General features: G+C 39.3%; 1 long non-coding RNA gene across 1 annotated transcript in view; it reads left to right on the top strand.

The window, feature by feature from the left end:
* The window catches only part of LOC120876896, a 1092147-nt gene that overhangs the window by 266455 nt on the left and 799744 nt on the right, over positions 1–25948 (top strand). The window contains exon 2 of the long non-coding RNA XR_005724236.1: positions 6093–6281. This is a non-coding gene — a long non-coding RNA (uncharacterized LOC120876896). The remainder of the gene's footprint in view (positions 1–6092; positions 6282–25948) is intronic.

The raw sequence follows: 25948 nt of genomic DNA, 5'->3' as shown, positions 1-25948 counted from the left end.
AGACATTAAAGTAAATGTGTAACAGTTTAAATAGATACAAAAAAGAGAAAGAACCACAGGCATCAAACTTGAAGAAGGACCCCTATCTTGTTATCTTGCTATGAAACATATGAGCTGTATGATTTGGAGGTTGTAAGTAAATAATTTGGTAAAGATGTATATCATTGTAAATGTTAGTAACTTGAAAATAGATCTGTTTAAATAATTAGACATTCACCATGGGTGTAAAGATATGAGAAAGATAAGATACAGAATACATACAACAGAGTTTTTAGAAGAGGAGAATAAAGAAAAGTAAAAGATACAATAACTCAGAATGTTCCTGGATTGAAGAGATATCAGCCTTTAGAATTACTGAGTATACTACATTCTTGACAGCATGATCAAAAACAATTCTACATGCAGATATATTGCCCTGAAACTTCAAAACTCACACAACCAGAAAAAAAAGTCTTAAAGGCAGACAAAGATGAAATATCTATTACAATCAAAGGAATGAAAATTAGAATTACTGAAGATGTCTCACAGTCATGATAGAATGATAACTTTGAAGGGGGGATGACATATACTTGTCAACCTAGAATTCTATACTTAGTCAAAGTATAATTCATGGGAAGAAATTTAAATTTTTTAAATGTTCATAAAAATACTGTGACAATTAACAATTCTAGACTCTCACCAAAAAAAAAAAAAAAAAAAAAAGACATGGAAATCAGTAAGAGGAGACTGAATCCTCTCCTCCCCAAATAAGGATGAGATGGTTTGGAAATATTTTGATAATCATATAAATGTAAGCAAAGATGTATTGTAGAAAAGACTGATATATTATTAATTTTTGATCATTTTTGAAAAGGTATTTTATAGGCTCAAACAACTCAATGTGGTACATTAGAGGAAGAACTGTAGTGTGAAGATATTCTAAAGCCTTATTTGGTTTGAAAAGTGATTAGACATATTGATTATCTATAAACTCTTAAGTATATATGTTTAAAATTTCCATCCCTCTATCCATCACTATTTTGGGGATGCGTTTGGAAGTAAGTTGCAGACATCAGTGTACTTCCCCTGAAATACATCAGCATATAAATCATTAACTAGAGGTCAATATTTGTATGAGTGAGCACAAACAGAAAAGAAAGAATCTTTTATATCCAGATAAGGAAAAGAGGGATGAATAAAGAAGCTTGTATCAATCTAATAGTAGGGTTTAAAAAAATGGATATAAATGATAGAGACCCCCCTAGAGTATAATGGTTTCCTCTGGGAAGAAAAGGGAGTAAAATTGAGGAGAATTACAAGTTGGGCTTTAGCTTTTTCTAATATATCAGTTCTGGAAAAATAAATTAGTACAAATTGTTAAGCAAAATGTTAACATGCTAAATCTGTGGATAGATGAGATCTGTTATTTGTAACAATTGGTATATTCCTATATGTTTTAAATATCATATTAACAAATTTAAAACATACACTGGTGTAAGATAAAGCTGTGTCTTAGCCCATTCCCTACATATACTGTGTAACTTGAGTAAAATTATTCAGTTCCTTTAGGTTTCAATTGCTTGCTTTTTAAAGGTATACATGATTACAATATTCCCTACCTTTCAGTGTTGTTTCAACAGGGTGAAGTGTATGGTACAGTATTTGGAGAAAATACAGGATAATTGGTAGAAATAAAATAGTTTATTTCATGCAGTAGCATGAAATCAAAGAGAGGAGACTTTTTAGAAAGGGAAAGGAGGGATTGCTTATATCACACGCAAGCAAAATGTTCAAATTACTGAGACTAACCATCGGTTTTAACTCTAATGAGGTCATTGATGAAGTTTTCCTGAGCAGTTTGGGGGGACTCATAACAGTAGAAGACTACAGACAGAGATTGAAGAGGGGAAGGACAGATAAGAAAAGATTGCAGTACTTGTTTGAAACAAGAAGGCAAGGAAAAATTGCCTACTTATTTATAGAAGCAAGAGAGAAAACAGGAATTTTAAAAATGGGAGGCTAAATGTGAACTAATTTAAGTAGTTCAGTTGTGAAGGAAAATGGGTCAGAGACGAGAAGACGACAGAGGGTTGTGCCTCTGTGTGTCTGTGTGTAATGGTAAGGATTTTGGCATTTAACAGACTGAAAGGAGAGACCCAGTAGCAAGGCGGGAAGTGGAAATGTTGGAGCAAAGTAGACCCATGATAGATCAAGGTCCTAGAAGAGACAGTGTGCTTGCTCAGTTGACCAGTCATGTCTGACTCTTCACGACCCTGTGGACTGTAGCCTGCCAGGATCCTCTGTGGAATTTTCCAGGCAAGAATACTGCAGTGGGTTTCTATGCCCCCCTCTAGGGGATCTTCCCCACCCAGGGATTGAATCCGTGTTTCCTGTGTCTTCCACATTGCAAGCAGATTCTTTACAACTGTGCCACTCAGTTCAGTTCAGTTCATTTCAGTCGCTCAGTCGTGTCCGACTCTTTGCGACCCCATGAATCCCAGCACGCCAGGCCTCCCTGTCCATCACCAACTCCCGGACTTCACTCAGACTCACGTCTATTGGGTCAGTGATGCCATCCAGCCATCTCATCCTCGGCCTTCCCCTTCTCCTCCTGCCCCCAATCCCTCCCAGCATCAGGGTCTTTTCAAATGAGTCAACTCTTCCCATGAGGTGGCCAAAGGACTGGGATTTCTGAAATCCCAGGGCTGATCTCCTTCAGAATGGACTGGTTGGATCTCCTTGCAGTCCAAGGGACTCTCAAGAGTCTTCTCCAATACCGCAGTTCAAAAGCATCAATTCTTTGGGGTTCAGCCTTCTTCACTGTCCAACTCTCACATCCATACATGACCACAGGAAAAACCATGGCCTTGGCTAGACGGACCTTAGTCGGCAAAGTAATGTCTCTGCTTTTGAATGTGCTATGTAGGTTGGTCATAACTTTTCTTCCAAGGAGTAAGCGTCTTTTAATTTCATGGCTGCAGTCACCATCTGCAGTGATTTTGGAGCCCCCCAAAATAAAGTCTGACACTGTTTCCACTGTTTCCCCATCTATTTCCCATGAAGTGATGGGACCGGATGCCATGATCTTCGTTTTCTGAATGTTGAGCTTTAAGCCAACTTTTTCACTCTCCTCTTTCACTTTCATCAAGAGGCTTTTTAGTTCCTCTTCACTTTCTGCCTTAAAGGTGGTGTCGTCTGCATATGTGAGGTTACTGTGCCACTAGGGAAGCCCAAAATAGGGAGTAGGGGTAGGAATTAAGACCACAGGTGGAAGAGTTGGCCTTAAGCAAGAGAGATTAGAAGAAGTTGAATGCGTGTACTGACAGAGATAGTACTGACCTGTGAGTGAAGGACGGTGAGGGAGTTTATGACTCTTAGCTTCAGATTTGTCTGTGAAAGATTTGAGGGAATTCCTCCACTGACCAAGTGCATGTACTTTTGTTATCATTGTTGTTTGTGGACTTGGCCCTTATCAAGAATAAGGACTCAGGCATTGAAATATTTCATAAAGGATGTTCCTTCCAATGAGAAAATTAGATTCGGGCTCCAGTCTCCTTCTCTAAAGTGGGTTTTTTTGTATGTGAAGCATCGTTGTTTGAGACCTCAAGTTACCACACTCATTTCAGAAAGTCATGAAAGGTCCACGGAGGGGACTGAGGTGTGAGAGTTCCTGGCTTAGCCTTTTGGGAAATAAACAGGCACCAAGACTCCACATTTTCATGTCCTCTACGAAATCGGTTTTCCAAAAATAGACTCTCACAAGCTGTAGTCACAGTTGAATGTCATGTTTCTATTATTGCGATGACATAAAATCATTAAAGCGCTGCTAGTAGTAAAAGCAGTCATGTCTGGTAATAGAATTGCTCTGTGCCCATTCAAAGGGAATTGCATTTTAAATGACACATGCAGAGCGAGGACAGGAGGGCCAGGGACTGAGGTGTGACTTCCACAGCCTTTTATGACATGTCCTCCTTTGATCTCGCTGTAGCAGGCACTCACGTTCTTTGTTCTGAAAAGTGGTGTCATAGTGACTGGAGTGCATGAACAAAGGTTGTAAGAAGGTTTCAATTTTTTTGAGTCATCTGCTAATTATTAATATTTTCTGTATTTAAAGTACTTGAAAAATTATTAAAAGTTCCTAATATCAGGTTTCAACTCCTGCCTTCCTAATTTCACAAAGTTTTTTTTTTTGTCTAGACTTCTTTGTATATCACAAATATCATAGAAGCTGAATTATGGATACCTACTATGTCAGGCATGTGATCTCAGTTAATCTCCATACAAACCAATGAGATAGCTATTACTAATATTAATATTACCATGGATGAATGAATGCACCAGCATCTAGAGACTAAACTCAATCTTTTCAATACCAGTTGGGATTCAAACTCACGTCTGAATTAAAATGGCTGAGATTTAAAAGAGACACTGAGTCAAATGTTACCTTAAGTTCTGAACCTATTAAAGAATGGACAGGGAAGTCTTGACTTCCTTAGAAATTCAGATATTTAATTTTATTATTAGAAAAGCTGTGTTGAGAAACACACCTGGTACATAAGGCCAAAATAGATTTCCTATCCTCCCCCTAAAATGCCTCTGGCACCTTGTATGTTGAGAAGTATAGCTGCAAGTGGGTTTCCCAGGTGGCTCACTGGGTAAAGAACCTTTCTGCCAATGCAGGAGATGTGAGACACGTGGGTCCGATCCTTGGGTTGGGAAGATCCCCTGGAAGAGGGCATGGAAACCCACTCCAGTATTCTTGCCTGGAAAATCCCATGGACAGAGTCTAGCGAGCTATAGTCCAAAGGCTCACAAAGAGTTGGACATGCCTGAGGCACCTTAGCAGACACACACACACAGTTGCAAGCAGAAATAAAGCCTACCTCTCACCTTCCAGGAGCAGATGGTACAGGTACTTTTATCCTGCACAATAGAGCCACTCCTCTTCTTGTGGAAGGGAAATGGTCGGAGGTGTAGGGTTGGATTCCAGCTAACACCGCCAAGACAGCCAGAGGTTTATCAGTAGAGGAAATAAATCATTCACCCTAGACATGGCACATACTGTCTCCACCACATCTTATTTCCATGAATTGGATTAGTTTCCTACACTAAGTGTAGGATCATCTATGTAATGGGCTTCATAAGAGTAACAAGTGTATTAATCAAACCCAGACAAAACTCCAGGAAGCTCACGTACTAGGACTGATGAAAGAACATTACATTGGAGGCATTCACCATAGTAGAGGTCCATGCTCTCCATTTCCCATTGTACTCTGGGGGTGCACCCAGGAGTCTAGTAAATCTAAGCATAGAGTACCAGAGGACTTTTAAGAAACTATTTAGCAAAGTAATAGTCCCTCCCCAGCCATGATTAAGAGCCAGAATCCATCAGCTATAATTATGGCATGGTCTTAGCTCCAAGTCTTATTCTGCCAAGTTTGACATCCATAGTTCAGAGAACACAGACCTCTTCCTTGACAGGATCAGTGTCCTACCACTTTATCACACTTGAACATGGCTGAATCAGCAACATCAGAATTTTACTAGGGTCTGGTTGCTTAAGGATTTTGCTGTAGCTGATTTCCAAAGAACTTGCAGGAGGCCAGCAACTTCTTAGGGAGACTGGCATATGGAGAATATGTCTTGGACAAGCCAATTTTTACTTGTCAGTGTTGGCTTGATTTTTGCCTTCTTATTACACTTTGATGCTTAGTACTGTGTGTTGCAATATATAACTATGGCATAAAAGAAATAATACACAGATGAGTGAATAAATGAATGAATAATTGTGTAGGAAAGAAGTATAGTCACTTGGGCTTTCCCTCACACCACTTCTCCATTTCTCATCTGTCAAGAGGTACAAACAGATTCCTAGGCACTAGTTAGGAGCAGAAGCTTAAGTATCTTCTTAAATAAATCTCCCTTCTTTGATCTGAAACGCAGAATCACTTCATTGTCAAAGAATCTTTACCACATCAACCATGGAGTCACAGACTATAAAATAAGTGGAATTAAATCCGAAGTTCTAATAATAGCTAGCATTTGTGCACGTTTGCTATGTGTGGGAGCTGTGATAAACACTTGACATAGATTATCTCATTTAATCCTCACAGAAACCAAATGAAGTGTTTACTGTCATTATCCCTATTTGATGAAGAGGATACCGAGGCTCACAGAGAAGTCATAACTTATCCCAGATCGTCTAACGTCAAGTAATCAAGAGTGAATGACCCTGCAGCACACAGACCAGCCGAGACCAACCTTGGATTGGGGGGAAACTTCCAGAGGCAGAGCAGCAGCAGGTGAGCCAGCTTCTCAATGCTGGGTGTGCAGGGAACTGCGGAGTAAGACATCAGACTTGAAAGGGACCCCAGCCTCGAGCTGTGGGGCTCATAAGCTTCATGGTTGGGGGAACACCAGCCCTTCCTCTAGGATGGTTTGGGCCTGAGGTCCAAACTTTGTGGTTACAGTTCTGTGACGTAGCAGAATTGTAGCTTCCAGCACGGACCATCAACCTCAGCATTTCTAACAGAGGACTTATATTTTGGTGTGATCAGAGTCCAGGACCCAAGCCTTTGGTTTCGATTATTGACCTTCAGCTGTGTTCTAGCTCATCAGCATTTTATCAGGAGGCCTGCTTAAGTACTCAGTTGTAGCCAGTTTACATATCTTTGGGTTTTAATTTCCAAAAGATGCTGTTCTTTGAGGGAGTGGGGGATGACAGCTGTCTCTCTGAAGAACCTAGCCTACTGAGTATCTGTGTCAATCAAAGGAATCGTTGCCTATCACTTAGCTATTACATGATGGAAGCATATTCAAGTACTCCAGTCTGATGCCAGGGTCTTCCCAGTCTTAAATGATTTGCAATAAGAACTTGATATAACTACCTGTATGTTCATTTCAGGTAGTATTATATTCTATAGTATGCACTTCTCCTGTCATATTTTTTTTTTCTTTTGTTATTAGTTGGTCATTTAAAATATGTCTGCATTATCTACCTGTTTCTAGCCCTTATAGTTCACCATCCTGATACTCTGGGCTCTGTTAGAATGGAATATTTCACTTGGCTCTGAACCATCAAAGAGAATATGTTGCTGACTGTGGAACTTATAAACTTATTTACTGGAGTACCTGGGGATGCATGATGGGAGGATCCTAAGAGGCAGAGTTCCTTCAAAGAAATGACAAGTTCAAATTCAGAGTTTGTGACTTTTGTGCTATGTATGGGCTCTTTAGGAGATTTTAAACTAGAGCTAATAATATTAAGAACTTGTCTTTGCATTGGTGGATTATGTGATTACAATTCTTTGATACTTTGAATTCTATTTGTTTGTCACAATGTCTCATTTCACTCTTTCAAATAGTTCTGACTTTAACTTTATGAATTTACAGAATTCATAAATACAGAATGCATTGACCTAAGAGAAAACATCAGTAATATAGTAATGATATCACCTTTACCACCAAAAAAAGGTTCATGAAGTCAGAGGTGTAATCTGCTTTATTGATTGCCATATATACCCAGTGCATAGATATTAAAGCAAATTGTTGCTCAATGTTTATTGTTTTCATGAGGAAAGTAATAAATGACTCAATTATTAAATTATTTGAATTGTCCTGGAATTTCAAGGTATTGATTTAGTTGTGTTTATTCCTTGATTAGAGGTGCAAAGAAGGATTTTTCATACCAAGAATTCTTTGTGTATGAATAGGATGGGATGGGAAATGGGATTCTTTATTTTACTCCATTCAAATCATTTGGTTTTCATTGGTTAAAGGGTTAAAATAAAACAACAACAACCTGTGATTGTATTTTCAAGTGTGCAGAAGTGTTTATGTTTGTGTGTGTGCATGGGGAGGGCACTTAATGATTTAAAAAATACCCTCATTTCTTGTGTGATCATTGTTGATTTGGGATATACAACACCATTCCAGAAAAGAGAAAAATAATGTTAAATAGGAAGGGACAGAGAAATCCTTACTTATGGATCTCTCCATTATAGACAATTCAGTCAATTCAGTTCAGTTCAGTCGCTCAGTGGTGTCCAACTCTTTGTGACCCCATGAATCGCAGCACGCCAGGCCTCCCTGTCCAGCACCAACTCCCGGAGTTCACTCAAACTCATGTCCATCGAGTCGGTGATGCCATCCAGCCATCTCATCCTCTGTCGTCCCCTTCTCCTCCTGCCCCCAATCCCTCCCAGCATCAGGGTCTTTTCCAATGAGTCAACTCTTTGCATGAGATGGCCAAAGTATTGGAGTTTCAGCTTTAGCATCAGTCCTTCCAGTGAACACCCAGGACTGAACTCCTTTAGGATGGACTGGTTGGACCTCCCTATTAATTAAGATGCTAAGGACTTTTTTTTCTAATCGTATGTCCTTGAACAAGTTGCTTCATCTTCTGTGTTTGATTTCCTCATTGAGGGAGGGAATAATAGGACAGACACCATGATTCTGTGGTGAAGAATAAGTGAATCACTACCTGTGAAGCACACAGAGCGGTGCCCAGGGCAGACTAAGCACACAGCAAACGTTGCCATTACTATCACTGTCATATGCTAATGAATAAGACATCGCCGTATCCAAGCGACTTAACACTGTCAGGAGCAGCTGATCTCTGAGGCTGGCTCCAGTGTTTCATGATCCTATAGACAGCCTTTAAGACTCCTTTGTGGTCTCTGAAAATATAGATCAAATCACACTGAAACACATGTGAGGGACCACACAATGCCTGCTATGTCTTAATGAATTCAGTGCCCTAGGACCCTCCAATCCTCTTCGATGTGTTTTCAGCCTCTGAGAATGGGCTTCCTTTGTAGTGTGGTACTGGAATTATCCCAAGACTGGTACCTCTGAAACCTCACATCATCCGCTCTACTTGCAATCCTAGCTCAGCAGAGTTTGGAAGGAGCAGAGTGAGGTGAACACTTGATATTTTCTCCTGTCAACATTATTAAGTTATGGCTTGTGATGTTTCTCCTAGGCAAAATATATGGCAATGAAAAATAATATGACTATACCTTTACATCAAAACACACATACACAGCCAACCAACAGCCTTCAAAAAGGTATGAAGACTCTTAGAGTATTAGTTGAAGGTAGTCTTGTGATTTAGATTTCTGTAAACTGGCTCTGGTGCCCTTCTCTCTCTTTCCCTGGCCCTTATCCATTTGACTTTCTTCCCAATGACCCGCTCTCTGGCTTTCTTTAGATAACTTGAAAATACTGACAGTATGGATGCCAAAGGTGAAAGGGACCTCTATCCCCACTGAACTCCAAATAGCAATTCTCTTTTCTCACTCCCAGAGGAATGCTTGTAATCTTGTTGGAACTATTTCTGCTGTACTATCAACTCTCCAGGAAAGAATAATGAACAAAGCCTCTCATTAACTACATTTTAATGAGCTTTGTTAAAAAGTCAACTTACCCCAGTCTCAAACTGAAAATAAAATTTAAAAAAAGTTTTTGACTTAGTAAATGAAATATACATATAAAAGTCAAAATATATTTTTTAGTCAAAATAATATGATGGGAACAATGTAGACTCCAAAGTTTGTAGGTCCAGTGGCTTTTTTTTAAATTAATAAGTAAAAAACCCTTATCTTTACAAAATAGACATACACACAAAATATTGGGTTGGCCAAAAAGTTGCATTGGAGTTTTCCATACCATTTACAGAAAACCCTAATGGAATATTTTCCAATCCAAATCTATAAATTTTTAAAGATAATTTCAAGAGATGTATTTGCTGAAGCCTATTTATTCAGATGTATCAGATAGAAATGTATAAATCTCAGATTAAAACCCTTACGTTAGCTGAGGTTATTGCCAGACCCTGCAATCAGTTCATGACAAGACCCTACATGTGGTGAATGGGTTACAGTTAAACCTAGACCATAGGCCTTGCCTATTTTCAAGACAGAGAGATAGTGCCAAGGGGACCTAAAACTTCAGGGCTTTTTTCCTTTTGTTGTGAGAAAGTATGACAATTTCCCCCACTAAATCACAGAAGTTGTATTTCTACATGATTTTTTTAAAGTGTTAAATGGGTTGAATGCAGTGCTAAAGAACTGGTTTATTGATTCTTTAAGTAGATGCTTATTGAATACCACCTATTAACTGTGAGCCAGTGTATTAGAGATGGGTGATGTAATAAAGGTGACTATAATTGATTCTCTAACCTTGAGGAATTCATATCTACAAGGTTGGGGAAGATAGATGTCCCAGTAATGAAGCTGACTACCATGTGCCACGTGTGAAGTCCTATGGGAGTGCAGAGGAGAGTCAGACTGACTTTATTTGGGATGAAAAGCATTCACTGGAGAGGCTGAGGACACTGAACTCTGTGGGTTGCATGTTCACCAAAATGAGCCTCTGTCGCAGTGTTGTTTTGCCAATAAATAATTTTCTGTTACAATATTTGTAATGGTTGCCACACTATGTCACAATGTGGATATAACACAGGTAATTTAATTGAGCCCTTTTTTTTTGTCACTGGGTTAGTTCCATATTTGACCAGCATTGAGATGAAGATTTGTGTGGTGAAATCATAGCACATACGTATGATTCTCTGAGAAAACAGCCCAAGATATGAAATTACAGCCTCAAAGGATCAAAAATTTTTTAACGTGTAAATGATTTTGTTTCAACTAAGATTATGAAAGAGTAGGACTTCAGGGTCAGACAAACTGGAGTTCAAAATATAAACATTCCTTTTCTTGGTTATTGACCTTGAGCAAGTTGCCTAAGTTCCATTACTCTTAGGTTCTGCCTTTAAAAAATGAGAATCATAATACTTACCTTGAAGTACTGCTTAAAAACTGTAGTAGAGCTTAATAAATACTTATTGAATTGCCTTCATATTTTTGACAATAGGTACCAGATAGCTGCTAAATCCTAGCAATAAAATTCAAGTGTTCTGAATATTTTACTGACATTAATTTCTAACAGGAAATGTGCACTAAACGGTGTGGTATAGTTGCACTCAATTCATTAAACGGCCTCCATTTCAAAAGTCCTGACTCATTGTCCATATAAATAACTTTTAAATTGCTTGGCTCTGGCCTGAAATTTACTCCTAAAATATAGGAAAATTCCAGAACTGGATCAAGAGCCTGAAATCTGGGATAAAAATCTGTATTTTTCCACCTATTTCCTGTGTCATTAATCTCTCATCAGTATTTTCATCTGAAAAAAAAAAAGAACATAAACTTAAACATTTTCTTTCTGCTTCAACAAATCAGATGAGAAATATAAGAGAGAGATCTTACCTAGATCTCTAAATTGATATTCTGGTATGACCTATTATTCATTTTGGTTTTAATAATCTGCCATGAATCTTTCTATTTATTGAAAAAATAGGTGTCATGTAAACTGTACACTTCTCTCATGCTTGTCAGTATATGATGAGTTTTTCATTTTATATTGATGTGGGGCATTGACTTGAAGAATCCAGATTTATTTTTGAACTCTTGTCAGCACTCCATAATTAACATTGCCCAGAAGAGAAATGCTATTTTGCCTCTTGCATTATCAACACAACTGTCAGCAAATAAGGAAGGCATCTTCTTTACCATTATTATTGCTAATGTAAGAAGCAGAGAAGAACAGCTGGATTCTCATCAGTGGGTTGTTTGAAGCCCTGGCATTTAGTTGAAATCTGCCTTCAATTTCTACCTACCTTTATCTGCTTTAAGAACGTATTCAAAGGGGAAACATCATTTTTATCCCAAAGACTATATTTGAACTCCTAATTTGAGATATTTACAGATCGCAAAGTTGTTTATCTCAGTGTAGCTTTTCCTCCATGACATAAAAATGCAAAGTTAATGCTGATTGCTTACTGGCTATTTCATGTATCTACATTTACTACTCTATTCTCTCTGTGTCCTGAATTCTCTGTAGTGTTACAGTTGCTCTCTGTTCTCCAATTTGCTTAAATTTATGATGGCAATGGGTAGAAATAATCTTTTAAATGAAGAAGTAGAAGGGCTAAAATCTTGCTGCAATAAAAGGGCAATGCTATAGCTCAGTTATTTGCTCTTTAAAAAGGCAAAAAAAAAAAAAAAAACCAACTGTAGCCTCTATAGTTACAGTGTGCCGAAATTAGGTAGTCTATATGGTAATTTTGTTAAATCAGTTTCTTTTTTATACTGCGTGTGTGGTGGGATTGTGAAATAGTGCATCCGCTTTGTAAAGCAGGTTGGCAGTTTCTCAAGATGTTAAGCATATGATTTAGAAATCCTGCCCATAGGTACATATCTAAGAGAATTAAGTATTTATATCTCTGCACAAAATTTTGTACGAGAATGCTCATAGCAGCATTATTCATTATAAAGTAGAAACAACCCAAATGTCTATCAACTGATGAACGAATAAAGGAAATATACTATATCATAAAAAAAAAAGTGTTTCACCGTTAAAAAGGAATGAAGTACTGATGCATGCTATAACATGGGTGAACTGTGCAAACGCTATGAGTGAAGTCGCTCAGTCGTGTCCGACTCTTTGCGACCCCATGGACTGTAGTCTACCAGGCTCCTCTATCCATGGGATTTTCCAGGCAATAGTCCTGGAGTGGGTTGCCATTTCCTTCTCCAGGGGATCTTCCCAACCCAGGGATCGAACCCAGGTCTCCTGCATTGTAGACAGACGCTTTACCATCTGAGCCACCAGGGAAGTCCTATAGGCAATGAAAAAAGATAAATACAAAAGGCCACATCTTATATTATTCCATTTATAAGAAGTGTGCAAACCTGACAGATATACAGAGACAAAATATAGATTGCTATTTTCCAAGAGTGAGAGGTGAAGGAGACCGAGGGGTGATTGCTAATGGGTATGAGGATTCATTTTTGAAGTGATGAAATGTTCTAAAATTAGATACTGGTGACCATTGTGCAACTTTGTGATTATGCTATTCAATAAAACCCCTGGATTATATATTGTAACAGGGTGACTTTTTGGTATGTGAATAATATCTTAGTAAAGCTCAGATAAAAAGTAACATACATTCATTAATAAAACAACATAGAAATTGGGAATGGTGGAAATGAATGGGAAAATCATGACTAAAAAGTTTATCATCATAAGCCTTTCAGGTTTAACATTCAGTATAAAGTATTTTTATTTTAAATAACTTTGGAATTATTTTAATTAAATGACTACAGTTTAGTTAAGCATTTCTTTGTTTCAAGTATAGGTGATTGCTGACTATTCACTAGTATATAGTTTTATTTTTTCTTTCTTTCTTTTTTTAATGGGAACTGGGAAAATTGTCTGTGGTTACCGATACACACTTGGTATCATGGTCAGTATTCTAGGACCTGGGCATGTACTCCAGGAAATAACTAGCAGCTGGCACCTGGATCACTGCTGTTATTGTAACTCACTCTAGATTCCTACAGACTTACAGTGACATGGCTAACAGTAATTGAAACTGTCTTTCATATACTCCTATTTGGGGCAAAATGTTAGTGTCCATTTTTTTTTTTAATCACTGAAAACAGATTTCAAGACTTCTCATAGCTAAATGTGGCAAGCAGGTAATTCACAGACTTGTAGACAACAAACCGTGATAGTTTAGGATGGAGAATAGGGCAACAGGTTAGTTGAAAAGCTTCATGTGTCTTTTTACTAATGCAAGATTTAGTACATTTAAGGATATTATAATGAGATCAAATCAAATTTACAGGAGAATGAACAAACGAGAATAGCAAATGGAGGTCAAAATGCACTTCCACAGTTCTCTGTTACACCAGTTAGATCTACAAGGCAGGGACTTAATGCAAGTTGATGTGTGATTGCTCCAGTTTTAAAGTGATGCAATTCAGTTTACATCTGATTTCATTAAGGCTGTTGAGATGGCACTTGAGTAATTCAAAGAGAATAGAATTGGGAGGGGTAGAGAGTGTGTGTACGGAAGTGTATTTTGATCCTGCACTTTATTGTTATAACACGTGTGGGTCTAGCAACTCTTTAACATGTAGTCTATTATGATTTCATCTTGTATAACTGTGAGCTAACAGCTTTGCCTCTCAAAGAAGTGATGAGATCAGCCCACTAAACCTTTTGCCATGTGAGACATTCACTGTGTGGTGGAGATGATTCAGAGAGAAGACTTAGACACACAGTCACGTGACGTGTTGCTTAAACCAAATTAAAATGAGTGTGCTAACACTTTGTCAGTTTTCATCTCTTCAGCCTCATAGCTATTTATAAAAAGGAGATGTTTGTATGAGAAGAGGTCCCAGTTGGGGATTAATGCCCAAGTCTCTACAAAATTTTATGTAAAATAAACAAACACTGTCACAGGATATGATGTTTTACTAAATCATTTCATGGAATAATTAACACATATCCTGTCATAATTCTATAAGAGTATTTATATTATAGAGTTTACACTATACAGAAACTGAGAATCAAAGTGATTTTAACTTCACAATAATCAAAGTGTAAAAGCAAGAACTAGGAAAGAAAGTAAGAAAATAAAATCTTATTTATGAAGCCCCTGTTCCAGCACTATTTGAGAAGATTCTAAAGTGTTAACACATTAAATCCTCTAGAAGTCACAGGAGGTGAACTTTGTTATTTTCATTTCACATAGAAGAAAGCCGAAGTCCCCATGTCACAAGCCTAGGTTTAAACAGATTTGCAATGTAGCGCAACAGGTTTTAAGATTTACATTTTTACTGTAGACCATATATTCTAAACACAGTCACAATGTTGAGAAGATACCCAGCTTTAGCTTCTGTTATGAGGATGGAGTCATCACTGTCTTGCCCATGTTGATCAGTTTCTTAATACAACAGTCATCCTCATGTTTTATTTGCTACATGTGTTTTCAAAAAGGTAATTCACGCTTTGGTTGGGCACTGGGAAAGCCCCAAATCAAAAGTAATCCTGATTAGAAAACCAATGCTGTGGAAAGGAAGACTGGCCTATCTTTACGTGTTCAATATTGTTCTTGATGCAGACTCTCCCTCCACACATACTTCAGTCCATACCTTAAAATAAACAGGCCAAACAGTGAACATTAGTTGGCCTCATAGTAACTGGGGAAGTATATGGACTCCACAGCATCCAGTAGAAAATGGCAGGCCACTTCAGCCCTCTTCGTACAGTGGAGAAATCAGTGACAATGCTATCAGCCTGATTATTAGAGCACCACCCACGTCTTTTCTAAATACTGGTCCTTCTTACTATCTAACAGCATGTAATTCAAAATCATACATGCACCACAGTTTCACTGAAGCAGTATTTACAATAGCCAGGCATGGAAACAATCTAAATGTCGAACGACGGATGAATGGATAAAGGTGACGGGTACACAGATACAGTAGAGTAAAAGGAAATGAAGTTAGGTCATTTGCAGAGATGTGGATGGACCTAGAATCTGTCATACAGAATGAAGCAAGTCAGGAAGAGAAAAAAGAAAGAACATGTTAATGCACCCGTGTAGACTTGAGGAAAAATGGGACAGATGAGCCTATTTACAGGGCAGGAACCGAGACCCAGAACAGACATTGAGAATGGACATGTAGACACAGAGGGAAAAGGAAGGCTGGGACGAATTTGGAGATTAGGACTGGCACATACATACCACCCTGTGTGCATAGCTAGCTAGTGGGAAACTGCTCTAAAGCACTGGAAGTTCAGCTTCGTGCTCTGCGGTGACCTAGATGGGTAGGATGAGGCGGGTGCAGGGCAGGGAGTTCCAAGAGGGAGGGGATATATGTATACACATGGCTGACTCACTCTGTTGTACAGCAGAAATTAACACAACATTGTAAAGCAATTATAGTCCAACTTAAAAAAAAACACAACTCGGTGTATAAACAATAAACCATAATACTCCGTTTCTTTCACAGATTTTTGAAGCTCTTTCCCTTCCATAGTCCCTCCATTCTTAGGCTGGCTTCACTAGGGCAGCGGGATGGATGCCGACAACTCCTGGACCTAGAACCTTCTAGATCACATTGAGATACTAGACAGCTGTTCCCGTATACAACTGACAAGAATCATTGTGACAAAAAGGTGTAGTATTAGTCAGCTCAGGCTGCCATGGAGAAATTTCATAGACTGGGAGGCTTATACAGCAAAACATCGTTTTCTCCCCTTCTGGGGTGTGGAAGTCCAAGTCCAAGATCAAAGCACCAGAGAATGGTTTCAGGTGAAGCCTCTCCCCTTGGCTTGCAGGGTGGCTGCCTTCTTGCTGTGTCCTCATAAGGCCTTTCCTCTGTTCGCATTTCACACACTGCTGGTGTCTCTTTCTCTTCTTAAAAAGGCACTGGTCCTATTAGATCAGGGCCCCACCCTTTTGCGGAGAAGGCAATGGCACCCCACTCCAGTACTCTTGCCTGGAAAATCCCATGGATGGAGGAGCCTGGTAGGGTGCAGTCTATGGGGTTGTGAAGAGTCAGATATGACTGAGTGACTTCCCTTTCACTTTTCACTTTCATGCCTGGGAGAAGGAAATGGCAACCCACTCTAGCATTCTTGCCTGGAGAATCCCAGGGACGGAGGAGCCTGGTAGGCTGCTGTCTATGGGGTCAGACAGAGTAGGACACAACTGAAGAGACTTAGCAGCAGCAGCAGCAGCAGCAGCAGCAGCAGCCACCCTTTTGACCTCACTTAACCTTAGTTACCTCCTTAAAGGTGTTGTCTCTAAACATAGTCATGTTGGGGGTTGGAGCTTCAGCATAAATTTCAGTTTCCCTGGTGGCTCAGATGGTAAAGCGTCTGCCTGCAGCATAGGAGACCTGGGTTCAATCCCTGGGTCGGGAAGATCCCCTGGAGAAGGAAATGGCAAGCCACTCCAGTACTCTTGCCTGGAAAATTCCATGGCCTGAGGAGCCTGGTAGGCTTCAGTCCATGGGGTCGCAAAGAGTCGGACACGACTGAATGACTTCATACATTTTAAGGAGACACAATTCAGTCTGTTACAGATAAGATTGCATTAATTTTCTGAAATTTATTTGTATTCCCTTGGATCTTTGTAATCACCAGAAGGATAGACAGAAGAACTTTAATAATGCTCATGTCCAGGCCATACCCCAGAACAATTACATCAGAAGCTTCCATGCCAGGGAAGGGCATAATAAGCAGTTTTAAAAAGCCAGGTAATTATAAATTTATATCTAGAATTAAACACAGAGACGTACGTTATGTAAGACCTATTGGTCCAATGTATGATGCATAGAATGTTGAAAAGAAAAGAGTTAATGCTGGCTTTGTAAGCCTGTTGTAATGTACATATAAAGAACATGTACTGGATATTATCTTAAGTTGTCTCTATACATTATATTGGGGCTTCCCTGGAGGCTCAGATGGTAAAGAATCTACCTGCAATGAAGGAGACCCAGGTTCAATCCCTAGGTTGGGAAAATCCCCTGGAGAAGGGAATGGCTTACCCACTCCAGTATTCTTGCCTGGAGAATTTCATGGAGAGAGGAGCCTGCCAGCTACAGTCCATGGGATAGCAAAGAGTCAGACATGACTGAGCGAATGACACTATGCTTTATACCGTTTGATATACCAATTATCAAACACTGTATACCATAGTATACTTAGAGATGTAAGTAGAAGATAATAGACAAAATTTTAAAATCAGGCAGCAAGAGTTCTAATTGTGTTTACATGATCTTCACATTTCTGAGAAAAGTAAGAATGATAATAACAGTGTCCACCTATGTTATGAGATTAAATGAGATAATACATGCAAAGCTTCAAATAATCCATCAGTATTACTATTAGCAATATAGTAGTGAGATTCGGAAAAACCGAAAGTGTCTCTTTCCATTTCTTTTCTCCCTAATACCCAAAGATCTCCAAGCTTTGAGATTCAGCAGTGTGTCCTTGCAAATGCTAAATTAGCTACATTTTACATATCAAAGTGGAGGGACCTGGGACAATCAAAGGGCATATGGAAATAGCAGAAAGAGTGGTTAAGGTCATGGTAGAGATATTGAAGAGGCTTTGAGCAAACTCCTAGCAACTGGAGGTGATTTTTGAGCTCTGTGAGGACGCTACTACAGCCCTACAGAACATAAAGGCAGCTCTTTTTAGGTCACTCCTGTTCTGTTGGAATATTAGATATTTTGTCATTAATTTTAAGAATCCAGAAACCCAACTTGCTGAGAATTTTCAAGAGATATCAAACAAATGTGTTTTGAGTTGAAGCTGCCCTATGCCTCTCAGCTTTTTTAAAAACACTGAGCAGTTCAGTTTGGCATTTCAATCTGTCTCCTCTTACATTTATATTAGAAAAAAGCAGCCCTGGTAGAAATGTTGCTTCTGAGCCCTGAGAATGGTGAAAGGATAAATCTTTTGTTCTCTTCTTTTAGAGATGTTTCCTTTTTCTCTGAAACGTGTGGGAAGCCTTGCCTGTCTAATCTTTAGCATTTTGATGGAATTACCATAAAAAGCTTTTCTGTGTTTTGTGTGAATCTTTATCTTAATTGGAGGTTTAAAAGGGGTTAAAGGGGGCTGTTTTCCTGGGTATGTTTCAAGTATACCACATCTGTGCAGAAACACTGACCCACTAAGAGGCTTCGTGGTAAATTGTTTAGTGGTTAAACGCATGGCTTCAGAGTTAACCTGCCTGGCTTGAAATTTTTCTTTTGTCATTCACTAGTTTAACTTCCCTATAACTTGGATTATTCATCTGCAAAAGGGCAATAATAGTAGGTATTTCATAAAATTGTCAAGCATTAAGTTTGCTGCTGTACAGGAAACAACACTTCTGACTCCATGGCCAGCATCACTCTGTGTTAAGGATTCCTGAAGCTTATTTCAAGTTTCTTTTGCTAAACCCACTAAAGGCACTCGTCTAAAGGCCAGAAGCTAAAACAGCTCACCTCTAAGCCACAATGGTCTGGGTTTGAATCATGACTCCTTCACTTAGGAAATGAGTACTGTTGGCAGCAATCACTAGTGCCTTTGTTAACTCATCTCTAAAATGGGGCAATTGCAAGGTCTCCTTTGTATATTTGTTGTAAAGATTCAGTTCAGTTCAGTCGCTCAGTCGTGTCTGACTCTTTGCGACCACATGAACCGCAGCACACCAGGTCTTCCTGTCCATCACCAACTCCTAGAGTCTACCCAAACCTATGTCCATCAAGTCGATGATGCCATCCAACCATCCCATCCTCTGCCGTCCCCTTCTTCTTCCGGCCTCAATCTTTCCCAGCATCAGAGTCTTTTCCAATGAGTCAGCTCTTCGCATCGTGTGGCCAAAGTATTGGAGTTTCAACTTCAACATCAGTCCTTCCAATGAACACCCAGGACTCATCTCCTCTAGGATGGACTGGTTGGATCTCCGTGCAGTCCAAGGGACTCACAAGAGTCTTCTCCAACACCACAGTTCAAAAGCATCAATTCTTCTGCGCTCATCTTTCTTTATAGTCCAACTCTCATATCCATACATGACCACTGGAAAAACCATAGCCTTGACTAGACAGACCTTTGTTGGCAAAGTAAGGTCTCTGCTTTTTAATATGCTGTCTACGTTGGTCATAACTTTCCTTCCAAAGAGTAAGCATCTTTTAATTTCATGGCTGCAATCACCATTTGCAGTGAAATTGGAGCCCAGGAAAATAAAGTCAGCCACTGTTTCCACTGTTTCCCCATCTATCTGCCATGAAGTGATGGGACCAGATGCCATGATCTTCATTTTCTGAATGTTGAGCTTTAAGCCACCTTTTTCACTCTCCTCTTTCACTTTCATCAAGAGGCTCTTTAGTTCTTCTTCACTTTCTGCCATAAGGGTGGTGTCATCTGCATATCTGAAGTTATTGATATTTCTCCTAGCAATCTTGATTCCAGCTTGTGCTTCCTCCAGCCCAGCGTTTCTCATGATGTACTCTGCATATAAGTTAAATAAGCAGGGTGACAATATACAGCCTTGATGTACTCCTTTTCCTATTTGGAACCAGTCTGTTGTTCCATGTCCAGTTGTAACTGTTGCTTCCTGACCTGCATACAGGTTTCTCAAGAGGCAGGTCAGGTGGTCTGGTATTCCCATCTCTTTCAGAATTTTCCACAGTTTATTATGATCCACACAGTCAAAGGCTTTGGCATAGTCAGTAAAGCAGAAATAGATGTTTTTCTGGAACTCTCTTGCTTTTTCCATGATCCAGGAGATGTTGGCAATTTGATCTTTGGTTCTTCTGCCTTTTCTAAAACCAGGTTGAACATCTGGAAGTTCACGGTCCATGTATTGCTGAACCCTGGCTTGGAGAATTTTAAGCATTACTTTACTCGTGTGTGAGATGAGTGCAATTATGCAGTAGTTTTTTGTAAAGATTAAATGAAGCAAATTTACCCTGTGACTGAGTTTAAGTCACTATTTCTTACCTCTTGCCTTCAGGATTGCAGTAGCCTCACAATTGATCTCACAGTTTCTGTTCTTACCCATTTATAAGCCACTCACTGTGTAACAGTTTAAATAATTTAAATATAAATCAAATCATTGTACATGATTTTTTTTTCTTTTCTATCAATTTTTGAATAAATGCATATCTTACAACCATAATGTACGTGACATCGAAATAATTTGTCCACACCTAAATTTCCAAGCTTGTTTTGAGCACTGTTTACTTTCATTCAATATATACCAGTTGTGTCTGACTTTTTGCGACCCCAAGGACTATAGCCATCCGGGTTCCTCTGTCCATGGAATTTTCCTGGCAATAATACTGGAGTAGGTTGCCATTTCCTTCTCCAGGGGATCTTCTCAACCCTGGGATTGAACCTGCACCTCTTGTGTCTCCTCCTTTGGCAAGCAGATTCTTTACCACTGCACTGCCTGGGAAGCCCATTCTGGTCACGTTTGCTTTTTCTTATGTTCTTGGAACAGGCCAAGCTCTTTGCTCCCTCAGGATCTTTGCATATCTTTTCATGCTCACAAAATTATGAGCTCTATAAAAGGTCAGAGGTCCTTTTCAACCTGTTCATCTTTACTCAAAGTCATCTCTTCAGAAAGGCCTTTCTTACCGTCTAATCTAAAGAGGCCAGCCCTCCAGGACGATGTTTCTTACCTCATCTCTTTAGAATGTGTTGTCATGCTTTATCATTATTTTGTTCATTTATCTGTTTTGCATGCATGCGTTAGTCCTTCAGTCACGTCTGACTCTTTGTGTCCCCATGGACCATAGCTCGCCAGGCTCCTCTGTCCATGGGATTTCCCAGGCAAGAATACTCCAGGGGATCTTCCCAACCCAGGGACTGAAGCTGCATCTCTCATGCCTCCTGCACTGTGCAGGTGGCGGGGGGGGGGAGGCAGATTCTTTACCACTGCACCACCTAGGAAGCCTCTATTTATCTATTTACTTGTACAGTGTTTCTCTTCTCTGACACTCACAGGCAGGATCTTATCTGAATCGGTCATCATTACATTTCATAATGTCTGGCATATAGTTAGTGCTCACTAAGTATCTGTGGAAGGGAGAAGAGGATAAAGGAAAAAAAAGAAAGAACGATGTCATCTCACTAAGTATCTGTGGAAGGGAGAAGAGGATAAAGGAAAAAAAAGAAAGAACGATGTCATCAAAAGCACTCAATATATTTTAGCACAATTGAAAAAAAAATCACATTGTATGCACCTTAAATATATTTTTTTATTTATCATATATGCCACAATAAGCTGGAAAAGTTAAAAAAAAATAAAATAGAAAAAATAATAGAAACGAAGATTAAGTGTGGGATAGATAAATTTTCCTGACAATTAGAGAAAACCATTCATCACGAGTCTGGACTCTGGAATGAATTTCTGGGGAGGAAATACAAAGTAGTTCTTTTAAAGCCATGAGGACTGCCTCTCAAGAGGAAAGTGGTGTCTTTCAAAGTAGTATGGTTTGCCTATCAATCTCTAAATTTTTACATTCGGTAAGTCCCAGAGCTAGCTGAAAATAACCCACTGTGCAAGGATTTTGGCACCAAATTGCTTCCACCACAATCACACCACACCCAAGATGTTAAGTGTGCAAAGCAGGATATGGCACCCAATCAGGCCTACGCTGGTTTCTGCAGGCTGGCTGGTCAAATTGGGATTTGGCAAGGCCATCCCTGCCCTTGTAGTTTCCGTCATTTCACCTTTCACTGAGCAGCACCATCCCTCTGCGGATAATCTGAATTCCTTGCAGTCTGCATCATGGCACTTCTATTTCTAGAAGACCAGGATGATACTTTCTCTCCAAATCTGTTCTCAGAGGCTCTTGTCTCATTGAAATTGCTTTTCCTGTCTCCACCAGCTGGACACTCAAAAAACATTATCTCAAGAGGACTTATTTTAGTTTTGCTATTCATCATCTGGAGAATAAAAAAAAAAAAAAGTGAGGATTCATTCTGATCTGACAATTGTGTGTGGCTGCTTCAGAGAGAGAGAGAGAGACAGAAGGAAGGAGGGAGGGAGGGTGGTAGAGAGAAAGGGAGACCACCTCGGGTGAGATGCCTCCTAAATCTCATAAGCATCACCTCTGAGGCACGAATCCAGAAAACATTCTCCCACAGGCTAACTTGACAGCGAAGGCATTTTGGGCTGTGAAGGTTGCGTGCAGAAACAGTTCTCAGCAATACTGATACGGATACTCAACTTTGATTGCTGACCTTAGGCCAGGTACCGTTCTTAGAGCTTCCCATAGACTAGTTCACTCAACCCTTGCATTCAACCCATGAAGAAACCAAGGCATGGAGAGGTTGCTGGTATATCTGTGGTGACCCATGCAGTTGTGGAGCTGAGATGGTAACCAGATAATCTGGCAGCAGGTGGTTCACTATAACTATTACAGTCTCTTCCCTCAATGGTGCTATTTTTATAGTTTCTGTTTCTAGGACTGGGTATGTGAGATACAAGAACTACCATGGTTATCAAAAAGAAAACCAAGTTTGCAAATTTATTTTTAAAATATTAATCATCTAAGACAAATAGATTCTGAAAATAAAGTGCTTCCTATTTACTTCCAAGCAAAATTTCAGCCTTATACTTGTACATCTAAAGCTGTCCATTGTTTGAATCCTTGTTACCAAAGCAACTGCCTTTCCTTCAGCATTATAGATGAGATTTGCAAAACTCAGAGGTTTGTATTCAATATAATCTAGAATTTTGTTATGAGCTTTCAGTGTATGGGATCCTCAGAAGGGCAGATATATAGAGTAAACCATCCATTCTGTTGGCCCAACATATATCTGTATCCCATTCTTGAAAAGACAGGAAGAAGGCAAGATAAAACAGTAGAACTGAGCTGAGTTTAATGATTCCCTGAAGAAATAAAGCTTCCCTTGGTGAGTATACCCAGAGAAACTGATAAAAGTAGTCTGTTTTCAAAGCAAGAGTTTCCAGTGACTTAGAATCAAAGTAATATAACATCATTCTCCTTTGATACACTGTCAACGATGTGTGCCTATGCATATATAGTCTGAGTCTCTGAGAGACTCAGTTTCTTATTAAATAGTTGTTTGGGGGAAAATCATCTTTATACCACAGTGCATCTATTTCAGCTTCTTAAAGAGAAGATCAAGGAAAGAATATTGAAGACAACAGCATTTCTCTCAGCTCTGCTATTTGCAAACTGAAGGAGGTTAAGTCCCTAAACCTTCAGTTCAGTTCAGTTGCTCAGTCATGTCCGACTCTTTGCAACCACATGAATCACAGCACTCCAGGCCTCCCTGTCCATCACCAACTCCCGGAGTTCAACCAAACTCATGTACATCAAGTTGATGATGCCATCCAGCCATCTCATCCTTTGCCGTCCCCTTCTCCTCCTGCCCCCAATCCCTCCCAGCATCAGGATCTTTTCCAATGAGTCAACTCTTCACCTGAGGTGGCCAAAGTATTGGAGTTTCAGCTTCAGCATCAGTCCTTCCAATGAATACCCAGGACTGGTTTCCTTTAGAATGGACTGGTTGGATCTCCTTGCAGTCCAAGGGATTCGCAAGAGTCTTCTCCAGCACTACAGTTCAAAAACATCAATTCTTCGGCGCTCAGCTTTCTTCACAGACCAACTCTCACATCTATACATGACCACTGGAAAGACCATAGCCTTGACTCGATGAACTAAAGCTTAGTTGTCTTATATCTAAATTGGGAAGACGTGAACTCTATTGTAGGGCTCTTTTGAGGATTCACTTATATATATATATACATATATATATATTCGTGTATATATATGTATATGAAAAATGATTGTAGTGTCAGCTTGATATACAGAGGACACTCAACAAATGACAGGTAATAAAAGGAAAGCATTATGTAGACAGTACAAAAATCCTTAGTTTCAGGCTTCTGGTTAAACTTGAGAGGGGGCAGCAGAATTAAATTTCTCATTAATTGGTGAAATGTTATCAACTCTATGGAAATGGGCAATACAGAGACGGTGTGAAACCCAAATAATTCCCTGCAGTTCTCCCCATTGGCATTGTATGCATCAAACAGAAAAACACAGAGTGTTTCTGTTTCTAACAAAAACACAGTAGAAAACCAGTTTGGATAAGCTCTTCTTATCACTAAAGTCAGTATTAGGGGCCTTTTCATTGGCTCATTAGTACTGACTCCATTAGATTAGTTAGGAAGTAGAGACGGAATGAAATTTTGGGCACTGTCCATTCAGGGAAGAGTTGGTGCGTGAAAGAGGACATCCACAAATTCTGGAGGGAGCCCGGAGGGATGAGGTACCTAGAATGGGGCAGTCAGGTCCATGAGAGGGTAGAGTGTCAAAGCTAATTTTTTCACCACTTTGGTCTAAAAATTACACTACATTTGTTGGCATTTGGTACATGTGTGCGTGTGTGTAGGTGGAGCAACTGAAAGCATTCTGAATGCTCGAAGAAGCCGGGTTTAGAACATGAGCCCCTCACCCGCCAAAAGATGCGTAAAGCAAAACCAACATGGCTCATTTTTGTATAAATGTTTCTGAACAGTGAACTTTTTTTTTAACAGAAAATTTGCCAGTGCTATAATCTTTCAAAGAAAGCCAATGTATAATTTCCTCCTGATATGTTTATTTTTTAAGTGGAAAATTAATACATTAATTTTTTAAGTGGAAAAAAAATGATTAGTTAGAAAAGAAAGGGCTTCAGGATTTTGAATTTGTAAATAGGCAGGTTTTTGTTGGTGATAAGGAAGATTCTTTAGATTCTCCAGAAGAGATAATTCTACAACAGGAAAAAAAAAAATAGCTTGGATATTATCTTCAAAAACATAGTTATTTTATTCTAAAGAATCTTTTCCAATAGCTGACTTTTTCCCATGAAAAAAACACATTTTCCTCCCACAGAAGTGAACTTTGAGTCCCCAGGTACAAAGGTTTTGAACAACGTTGTAACTGAGCTTTTCTATCAGGACCTGAAGGGTTAAGCCTAGAACCACCACTAGGTGTCACCTTGGAATCGCTTTTGGAAACACAAACTCCCTTAACTGGTTCCAAACAGGAAGAGGCAATTTCTTGGTTAATTTCAACTACTGTTAAGTTTCTTTAAATAGAGATTCTTACTAGGCACATGTCAACTCTTTGGAATCTTTTACTTTGTCTTACAGGTTTTTACAACCATTTAAACTTTTCACCCCACCGTGTAGACCTCTCAGGAGGTAGAATTGAACTAGGGAAGGTTTGACTTAATGGGGACACAGTTGCAGGGAGAGAATGATCTCTCTTAGCCTTGTAACCCTCATAATATCCTTTAGTTCCCATAGCCTAGGATACCTGGAATTAACAACATTCACGCTGAGCAATAATCTTTCTCTTACTATAAAACCTGTAGCAGCGATAAAACTGATGTTACACCTAGATAAGTTGCATATGTGGGAACCTGAAGCTCCACTGGCGGTGTTCATCACATCTCCTCATTCCCCCACTACCCACCTCTTTCTGTTCACTGCCTTCCCAGAGGATGTCTCTAGTATTGTTCTCCTCCTGGGACCATTTGGTTAAGTTGGAAAGAAATTTTACAAATAAAATGATTCAAATTGGAATGT

The sequence above is a fragment of the Oryx dammah genome, unplaced genomic scaffold (assembly GCF_014754425.2).
Source record: "Oryx dammah isolate SB20612 unplaced genomic scaffold, SCBI_Odam_1.1 HiC_scaffold_17, whole genome shotgun sequence".
In the NCBI taxonomy this organism is placed as follows: Eukaryota; Metazoa; Chordata; class Mammalia; order Artiodactyla; family Bovidae; genus Oryx; species Oryx dammah.
This window is presented reverse-complemented; position numbering and strand designations above follow the sequence as displayed.